The following is a 9,094-nucleotide window of genomic DNA, read 5'->3' on the forward strand; positions in this document are numbered from 1 at the left end:
ACACCAACAAAGATTATATCAGCAGTGGAGTTGGGGCAAAGAGGTAATTGTGGTTGATAATGATTGCTCACATGACTAGGTTGAGAGACACCTAGGAGATTAGGGTAGGACATCTCCAGGAACATCTGTGAGGGCATTTCCAGAGACATTTCTATATGAGAGCACTGATATAATGAATGGTTTACAACACTGATGGATTCAAAATGTAGATAGAAAACCAGGAGGGATGAAACTGTGGAAGTTGGGGACTGCTTGGAGAAAGGAGATCATTGAGGGCACACCTCCGAAGGATGGACCATAGCCTGCTCTGCTTCCTGGTCAATGAATTGAGCTGTTCTGTCATTAAACCTCTTCCATGCTCTTGATTGTATGTCAGCAAATATTGGGACAAGCAATCCTGTAATAAAACCTCAGAAACTATGAGCCAAAATAAATGTGTCTCTCTTTTAAGTTATTTCCTTTGATGTTTTGTCACGGCAATGAAAAAACTGACACAGAGTATCTATGGGGGAAAAAAAACACCTGGAAAAATCATTCTTAATGCAAACTGATAGCTTTTATGCACAGTTGGCAGGAGATAGAAGGTAAATATTAACCTTGATATGTACTTTTGTTAGAAGTACTAGCCAGTGAATGAAACTATACTGTCAAAGTTAATGTGATTTTAAAAGTAAAAAGTACAACATTTTATTAATGACACCATGATGACAATGAACCTTCATATACACAGCTGACTAAAAATAAATTGGTATAAAATTTGCTAAAGAAAAATGCTATATTTCAAAGATGTTTAAAACTATGTATCTTTTGTTTAATAATTATACTTTTAGAAAATTCTGTAGAAACAATCAGGCCATTGATCAATGATATGTTCATAGAAATATCAGCAGTGTTAATACAGAAAAGGCTTGGCAGAGGTTAAATGTTTAATGATAGAGGCTTGGCAAAATTCATGATAGTAACTCAGTGGAGCTATGTAATAATTCAAAATTATGTATAGGATCATATGTGTTGATTTTGAATGATGTTAGTAACTTATCATTAATAAGAAAAGCAAGTTATAATATATTTGTGTAGGAAGAATTATTTTCCCATATGAAAAAGGTGAAGTCCTGAATACATACCTACCTGACAATGTTTATTTCTCAATGATGGGAGTAAGAATTTCTTTTCCTTGGTTTAAACTTTCTCCTATGAATTGTAATAACTTATTCAACATAAAAGTAATGCAAAATTTAATTGGTAGCATGAGATCCTATAATTCTATAAAAAATTCACATTGAATTTATTGTATTTTGAGAGTACTTTTAAGCCTTGTGGGATGTACTTTATATGCAGCTATAATCCATTAAAATTTTATTTCCATAATATGTTAGTTGTGGAGATGAGTGCACACATAGGACACAATTAGGTGGAATGAAGTGGAAATAAATAATACAGTATATGTGATGTTAGTGATCCGATTTGCATAAGGAAAGAATTTGAGGTGATGTGTTCTTCAGTCCATATGTCTTTGTGATTGAATTGTGACCTTCATCTTTGAGGATGGTGGGATTAGATAAAATAGCAGAAAGGCATGCTCAGATGCAGAGACTGATGGTTCACAAGAAGAAAATATATCCTTTTAAGCATAGTTCTTCTACATTGTGAAATTTATTAAGGACTATCATGCTGTTCAAGGAGTTAATAATTTATTCATTTTTATAGCTTAGTAAAATTTCTTTTGTTTCATTTCATTGTTAATTAGTTTGTTGATCCATTCATTATGGGAAGAACAAGCAGGTAGTTTCCAGGTTTTTAAATATTTTATTTATTTGGCAAGAGAGAGAGAAAAGGAGAGAGAGAGAGAATGGGTGTACCAGGGCCTCCAGACACTGAAAATGAACTCTAAATTCATGTGCCACTTTGTACATCTGGTTTTATATGTGTACTTTGTAATCAAAACTGGATTTTTAGGTTTTGCAGGCAAGTGTCTTAACCACTGAGCTAACTCTCCAGCCCCAGTTTGCAGTTTCTGACAGTTATGATATATGTTTGTGTCTGGATTCTTGTGCACATGGAAGTTTGCAGGTCTCAAGTAAATGGCTAGGGTTATGACTGAAGGGATAAATGTATATTGACCTTCATAAGAAACTGCCAACCATTTTACGTGGTTGTACATTTTACTTTGCACCAGCAGCATAATAAAATTCTAGCCCCTTAATATTCTTACTAAGTTTGATTTAGTCAAGATGTTTGTTTGCTTGTTTGGTGTATTAATAAATAAACATGAAGTTAAATCTTATTTTGATTTTAATTCACATTTCCGAATTATAATGTTACTGAGCATCTTTTCAAAATTGGTATATGGATGTATTAATATTCTAATATGCTTTCATTTTTAAAAATTAATTTATTTATTTGAGAGAGAGAGATACAGAAATAGGCAAGCAGAGAGAGAGAGAATGGGCGTGCCAGGGCCTCCAGACACTGAAAATGAACTCCAGATGCATGCGCCCCCTTGAACATTTGGCTTACATGGGTCCTGGAGAGTTGAACCTGGGTCCTTTGGCTTCACAACGCCTTAACTGCTAAGCCATCTCTCCAGCCTGCTTTCATTTTTTAAAGTAATAATTATGTGAATCACATGATTTAGAAAACGTTGAACCATTTTAGTATTTCTTGGATAAAATCTACTTGGTCATGAGGCTTTGCTCTTTTTATATACTTCTTGGCTAAATTTGCTATTTGCTAATGATTTTGCATTTGTGCTCATGGAATTTGGCTCAATTTTCTATTTGATAAAGATTTTGCAATCATGGGCTGGAGAGATGGCTTACCAGTTAAGAGCTTGACTGTAAAGCCTAAGGACCCCTGTTCAAAGCTTGATTCCCCAGGACCCATGTTAGCCAGATGCACAAGGGGGTGCACATGTCTGGTGTTTGTTTGCAGTGGCTGGAGGCCTTGGCGTGCCCATTCTCTCTCTCTCTCTCTATCTGCTTCTTCCTCTGTTGCTCTCAACTAACTAAATAAAAATGAACAAAACTTGCTGTTTGAGTCGGTGACTTGAATTTCACATAAAAAAAAAGATTTTGCACCTATGCTCATGGAAGATATTGGTCTCATAGTTTCATTTTACCATCTGTAATGGTTTATATTCATAGTCAACTTGATGGGACCTAGAATCACCTGTAAGGGATTATCTCAGTCAGGTTACCCTCTGGGCATGCCTGTTAGGGATTATCTAGATTAGGTTATTGAGGTGGGAAGCCTCACCTTAGCTGTGGGTAGCACAATTCCACAGGCAGGCTGACTGAATCCAAAGGAGTGAGCTGGCTGAACACCAGCATTCATGGCTCTCTGCTTCCTCACTGTGGACTGAGTGTGACTAGCTGCCTCAGGTTCCTTCCTCTGTGTCTTCCTTCCCAGAAAGGATTATAACCTGCAAGTGTAAGCTAAAACCCTCCTCTCCTAACTGATTTCCAGTTAGGTATATTATTATCCCAGCAACGAGATGGTAGTGAATATACTGTCTTCCATTTCATTATCAAGGCAGGCTAAGATTTGGATATGAACATTGCTCTTAATATTTCTTACAAGTCTTCTGACAGTTTTTACTGGTTTGAGACAGAGTGAGAGAGAGAAAGAGGTAGACAGACAAACACAGAGAGGGAGACAGAGAGAGAGAGAGACAGACAGACAAAGAGGGAGATAGACAGACAGACAGACAGACAGACACACACACACACACACACACACACACACACAGGGAGACAGACAGAAAGGGAGACATTCAGAGACAGCAAGATAGAGAGGGAGTCAGAGAGAGAAAGATGGAGAGAGGAAGAGGGAGAGAGAAAGAGGGAGGGAGAGGGAGACAGAAAGAGGGACAGAGACAGAGATGGAGAGAGACAGAGACAGAGGAACACAGAAAGAGGGAGACAGAGATGGAGAGAGAGATAGAGATGGAGAGAGGGAGGCAGAGACAGAGAGACAGAGACAAACCCTGAGAAACAAGATGGAGAGTGAGAGAGATTGCACATGAAGGCCTCCAGCTGCTGCAATTGCACTCTAGACACAAGTGCTACTTTGTGCATCTGGCTTAAGTGGGACCTGGGGGATCAAACCCTGGTCATCAGGCTTTGTAGGCAAGCACCTTAACTGCTGAGCCATCTCTCCAGCCCTCTTGTCAGCACATGTTTTTTTTGTTTGTTTGTTTTTGTTTTTACATGCTTCATAAATTTTTGTTGGAAGGCGGGTGCCTTGTGTGTGACAGTAATGAGTGAAGCAATGATTCTGTGACCAGATACAAGCAAGCCTATCCTTTCCCTAAGCCGCTGTGTAAAGATTTGAGTTAATCTGATCACAAATTGGACGAATTTGGTTTGTTGTTGCTATGGTTACCTTCAATGTACCACTGGATTCAGATGTTTCTAGTAATTCCTTCTGTTTAGGGTAGGGCTGTTTTGGCTTTTTTAAAAATTTTTATTTGGACCTTAATTCACTTTTTAAATACTTTATTTGGAAGCAGAGAGAGAAAGAGAGAGGGACAGAGAATGGGTGCACCAGGACCTCTGGCCACTGCGAACTAACTCCAGATGCTGTGCTACTTTGTGCACCTGGCCTTATGTGGGCACTGGGGAATTGAATCCAGGCTGTAAGCAAGCACGTTTAACTGCTGAGCCATCTCTCCATCCCTGGAAATTTAATATATGCACATACTGTGATTTGGTTTTATTTCCATCAGGTTATCCTCTGTTGACCTCCCTCTTCCCAGCTCCCGTTGCACTGAAGACAACCCTCTTTAAGGGAGTACTTCCTGTTTGTCTCATTCCCATTGCCCCCTGCACCTTTCATGTTGGAATGTCTATGGGTTGGCAATAGTGCTGGTCTTGTGGGGGTGTTGGTAATCACCGTGAGGTCATAAATGCACCAGAACATTTCTGTGGGAGAGACAAGGCCTCTGAAGACAGCTTCCTACCCGTGGCTCATAAATTCTTTCCACCCTCTCTTCTGGAATGTTCACTGAGTCTTGGCGGGTGTGTCAGAAGTCTCCTCTAGTGTTGATCTCTTGGTAGCCACTTATTTTCTGCTTTGGTGACATATGAGCCTCCTTGGTGTCTCCTGCTGTCTCCATGGAGGAGGTTCTCTGGCCGGCAGTGACAGCAGCCCGCATCTTTACCACTTCCCTGGCATTGTTTCCTGCGCGGGTTTTCCAGTGGGATTTCCAACTAGTCTTCAGATTTGAATCTCCTGTGCCTCAGGTTTTGTGTCTCACCAGCCTTTTAGGTTGGCATTTCACTGCACCAGAAGGTATCATTTCTTCACATTGTTTTATGTGTGTGTTCCTTGAGGTCGATGTGTAAGACACTTGCAGTATAAGGAAAAATATCCCTCCTCCCCTGGGTCTGGCCCTTCACTCCACACACGCTGTCACCTCACACTTTGCCCCCAGCACTCTATGAACCGTGCGCTGACCTCACGTGGGTCTGGCTGCATCTGCACCAGGCAAGGAAATGCCAGTGTGTGCGCTCTACCCTCAGACTCCAGCTTCTCCACAGACTGCAGGCTGGTTTTCCACCTCATAACTTCAACTCTGGATTCAGAGAAAAGGTCAGGCACTTACAGTTCGCTTTACAATTTTGTTGAAGTTATAAGTGAGGGCATGATGTTCTTTCCAGCTCCCTCCATTTCTACGTGGAAAGGGCTCTTTCCAGTTCGGTCCTGCTCCCATGGAGCAGACGCTCTGTGTTCTGTTCCCACGTGGTTCGCTTGGAGAAGGATGGAGAGGATGATGGTTCTAAGTTACAGCACAGCTGTAGAGAAAAATAGTCCCCCTGCTAAGTTTGGTTTGGGTGACCTGCTTGGACTCCTAGAGCTGGAAGGTAGCACCTTATTTAATAGTGTAAAGAAAATCTAGGCTGTGAAAATGAATGTTCCATCTAAATGGGCTCCTCAGCCCAACACATGGATGGCAAGTTACTGGGTAAGACTTACTGGACCTGAAAGATAAGACATGTTCCTGTGGGTTCTTACCAGGCTTTCTGTCTGTGACAGATTAAGTGGTGGCATGTGTGGCAGGTGGTGAGGGGGCGGATATTAGCTTCTAGGCTATTCATACACATGGGTGGCAACGCAGGAGGGTTACTGAAGGTGGTTAATATATTCATAAGTTAAAAATTGGCTATATACATGGTTGAGGTTCAATAATGCTTTCCAGCTGGTTCAAAAACAAATGAGATTTGATTACCTTTAGAACCACAATTTTCATGGCACAAAATGAAATCCACGAAAGCTTGAGGAGAGAGTAAATTTTACTCATCATGCTCCCACCAAGAAATAATAGATCTTAACATTTTAAATGGCTGCTTTCTTTATGTACATATTATATGCCCATAGTGTTTTATAAACTTGAAATATGTTTAAAGGTTGCTGGGTTTTTCTTTTTCATATGTGAGAATTTTATTTTATATTCTCAGGATCTTTCTAAAATGTGACTGTACTATAATTTACATTGCTAATTCCATAACTTTGGATATTTAAGTTGCACCAATTTAGTTTATGGCTACCAGAATTATGATGGACACTTTTTATTTTGTTAATTTAGTTTTTTAAATATTTTTTATTTGTTTGACAAAGAGAAAGAGGCAGAGAAAGTGAGAGACAGGGAAAGACAGACAGACAGAGAGAGAGAGAGAGCCAGAGAGACATACAGAGAGAGAGAGACATACAGAGAAAGAGAGAGAAAGAGAGACAGAGTATTCTAAGGCCTCCTGCCATTACATATGAGCTCCAGACACATGTGCTACTATGTACATCAAGCTTTATGTGAGTATTAATTGTAGAATTGAACCCTGAGCCATTAGGCTTTGCAAGTAAGTGTCTTTAACTGCTGAGCTATCTCTCTAGCCCCATGAACATTTTAACCATAAAACTTGTTTTTTTTTTTTTTCTCTAAAGCTCAGAAGTAGATTTATCAGGCCTGATTGTTGGCCCTGTGTTAGACTTTTGATGCTTATTTAAGCCTAGTTACCTTTCAGAAAGATCACACCAATTTACTGTTACATTGAGTCTATTCTGGAAGGAAGGTTTCTCTAATTCTCCATAATTGTAAAGGAAGCAAGCAGAAGCAGAGAAAAATGCCAACATCTAGTTAAAAATAGTAGAAAGCTACTCAGCGATGAGTGAAATAATAATGTTGGAGTGTCTCTGTATTTTAGCCTGCATTTTAAAAAAGAAAGTAAACACTTTTGTTTCTCAAAAAAAAAGTTCCTGAATTTCTTGGAATTTCTTTTCTTCATGTTAAGGTCTTTCACCTTCTAGTTCAGATGTTTATTCTTCTTGGAGTTATTTCTGATTTCTCCAGATCTGGAAGTTATTCAGTCACTCTTGTGGTTATGTATGGAACCCATAACTTGTAGTTTCTGTTCTTAACATAAGGCATGATGTTCAATCTTATGTGCATATCTTATTATAGCTATGTTTCAACATATGTCAAATGCAGCACTACTGAATTGTACTTTTCCTGTTTTCCAGGCATGGGCCCAGTGGCTTTTTGTTCATAATTTGTTTTAGATGATGACCAGATTGTAAAATTCATATGAATGGGGGGGGTCAATGTTTTTTTCCTTACTAGTGTACCTCCAGTGTATTTTTAACTGCTTGAGACAGTTGAAAATTAATAAATATTGTTGAATGATTGAATGGGCAAATAGATTCATTGTGTACTTAGTATTGGAAGATCACCTTCTGAAAAATTACTGTGTGCTGTTTTCCTTGTGCACATTACCATTAAAAAAATGGTGTATTCTCTCTCAGGGTAGTATTAGGCTTTGGATTCCTATACCTGCGTTTTATTTATGCAGGGAAGGTCTTCCACTTTCATGATACTGGCAAGACTAATGTGGAACTCCTGAAGGAAGAAAAAAACAGGCTTCTATGGCCATTTTGTTTTGTTTTTTTAAAGCAAGCAAACCAATTTGTCCTAATTTTCGTGAAAGAGAGAATAAGGAATGAGTTTGGGGAAAGGCTCAGTGGTTAAAGGCACTTGATTGAAAGCCTGCCATCCCAGGATCAATTCCCTAGTACCCATGAAAAGCCAGAAACACAAAGTGGCACATGTGTCTGGAGTTTCTTTGTAGTGGTAAGAGGTCCTGGTGTACCCATTCTCTACCTCTCTCTCTCTCTCCATGTGTGTGTGTGTGTTTCTCTTCCTCTGTACCTCCCCCTTGCAAATAAGTAAATATCTTTTTATAAAAGAATTTAGTTTGGGTTTATAGCGTGGAAAAGGGAAAAATACGTAAGTTGGATTTTGTGTCCAGGATCGAGGAGGTAAATTGTCCTAAGTTCTTGAGAGAAAGAAGCTGAGTTCACATAGATGCTACACAGCTGAAGGTCAGGAGCGGGGGTGGGGGTGCCTCAGCGGCAAAGCTGTGGCTGTAGAGCCAGGCAAACCGTCCACAAGTAGAGCTTGTGGGCTTGGGTCACAGATGGCACCAGGGGTTTTGACAGATGGTGAGAGAGGAATTCTTCACAATGGCGCAGTGTGGCTTCAAAGGGCAAATGACAGTGGTGGCAGCTATAGGCTGAGGTTCATCTCTTCTCGAGAACTGGGAGGCTGGAAGGCCAGTTTTAATCTACGCAGTAATCCATCTACCTGTGTCAGGAAACTTAGGGAGAGTGTTTGTCCTAAGTAATGGGCATTAGTGTCTCAATTTTACTGAGAGGAAATTTGATGAAAATTAAAAGATATAATAGGGCTGGAGAGATGGCTTAGCGGTTGACATTTGCCTGCAAAGCCAAAGGGTCCCCAGTCCACGCTGCAGGACTCACGTAAGCCAGATGCACAAGGGGGTGCATGCATCTGGAGTTCATCTGCAGCGGCAGGAGGCCCTGCCACGCCCATTGTCTCTTCCTCCTACCCTCCTTCTCTCTCTCAAATAAATGAATAAAAAAATTTAAAAAAGATATAATGGAACATTAGCCTCACATGTCCCATGCAAATCTCTACTATACCTCATATAATTACTGGTTTGTTTTGTGAAGTCATATTCATGAAGACCTCCCAAGGCTAGAAGGTTCTTACATAGACCTGCCAGATATTCCCGTTTAATAA

The sequence above is a fragment of the Jaculus jaculus genome, chromosome 20 (genome assembly GCF_020740685.1).
Source record: "Jaculus jaculus isolate mJacJac1 chromosome 20, mJacJac1.mat.Y.cur, whole genome shotgun sequence".
Taxonomy (NCBI): Eukaryota; Metazoa; Chordata; class Mammalia; order Rodentia; family Dipodidae; genus Jaculus; species Jaculus jaculus.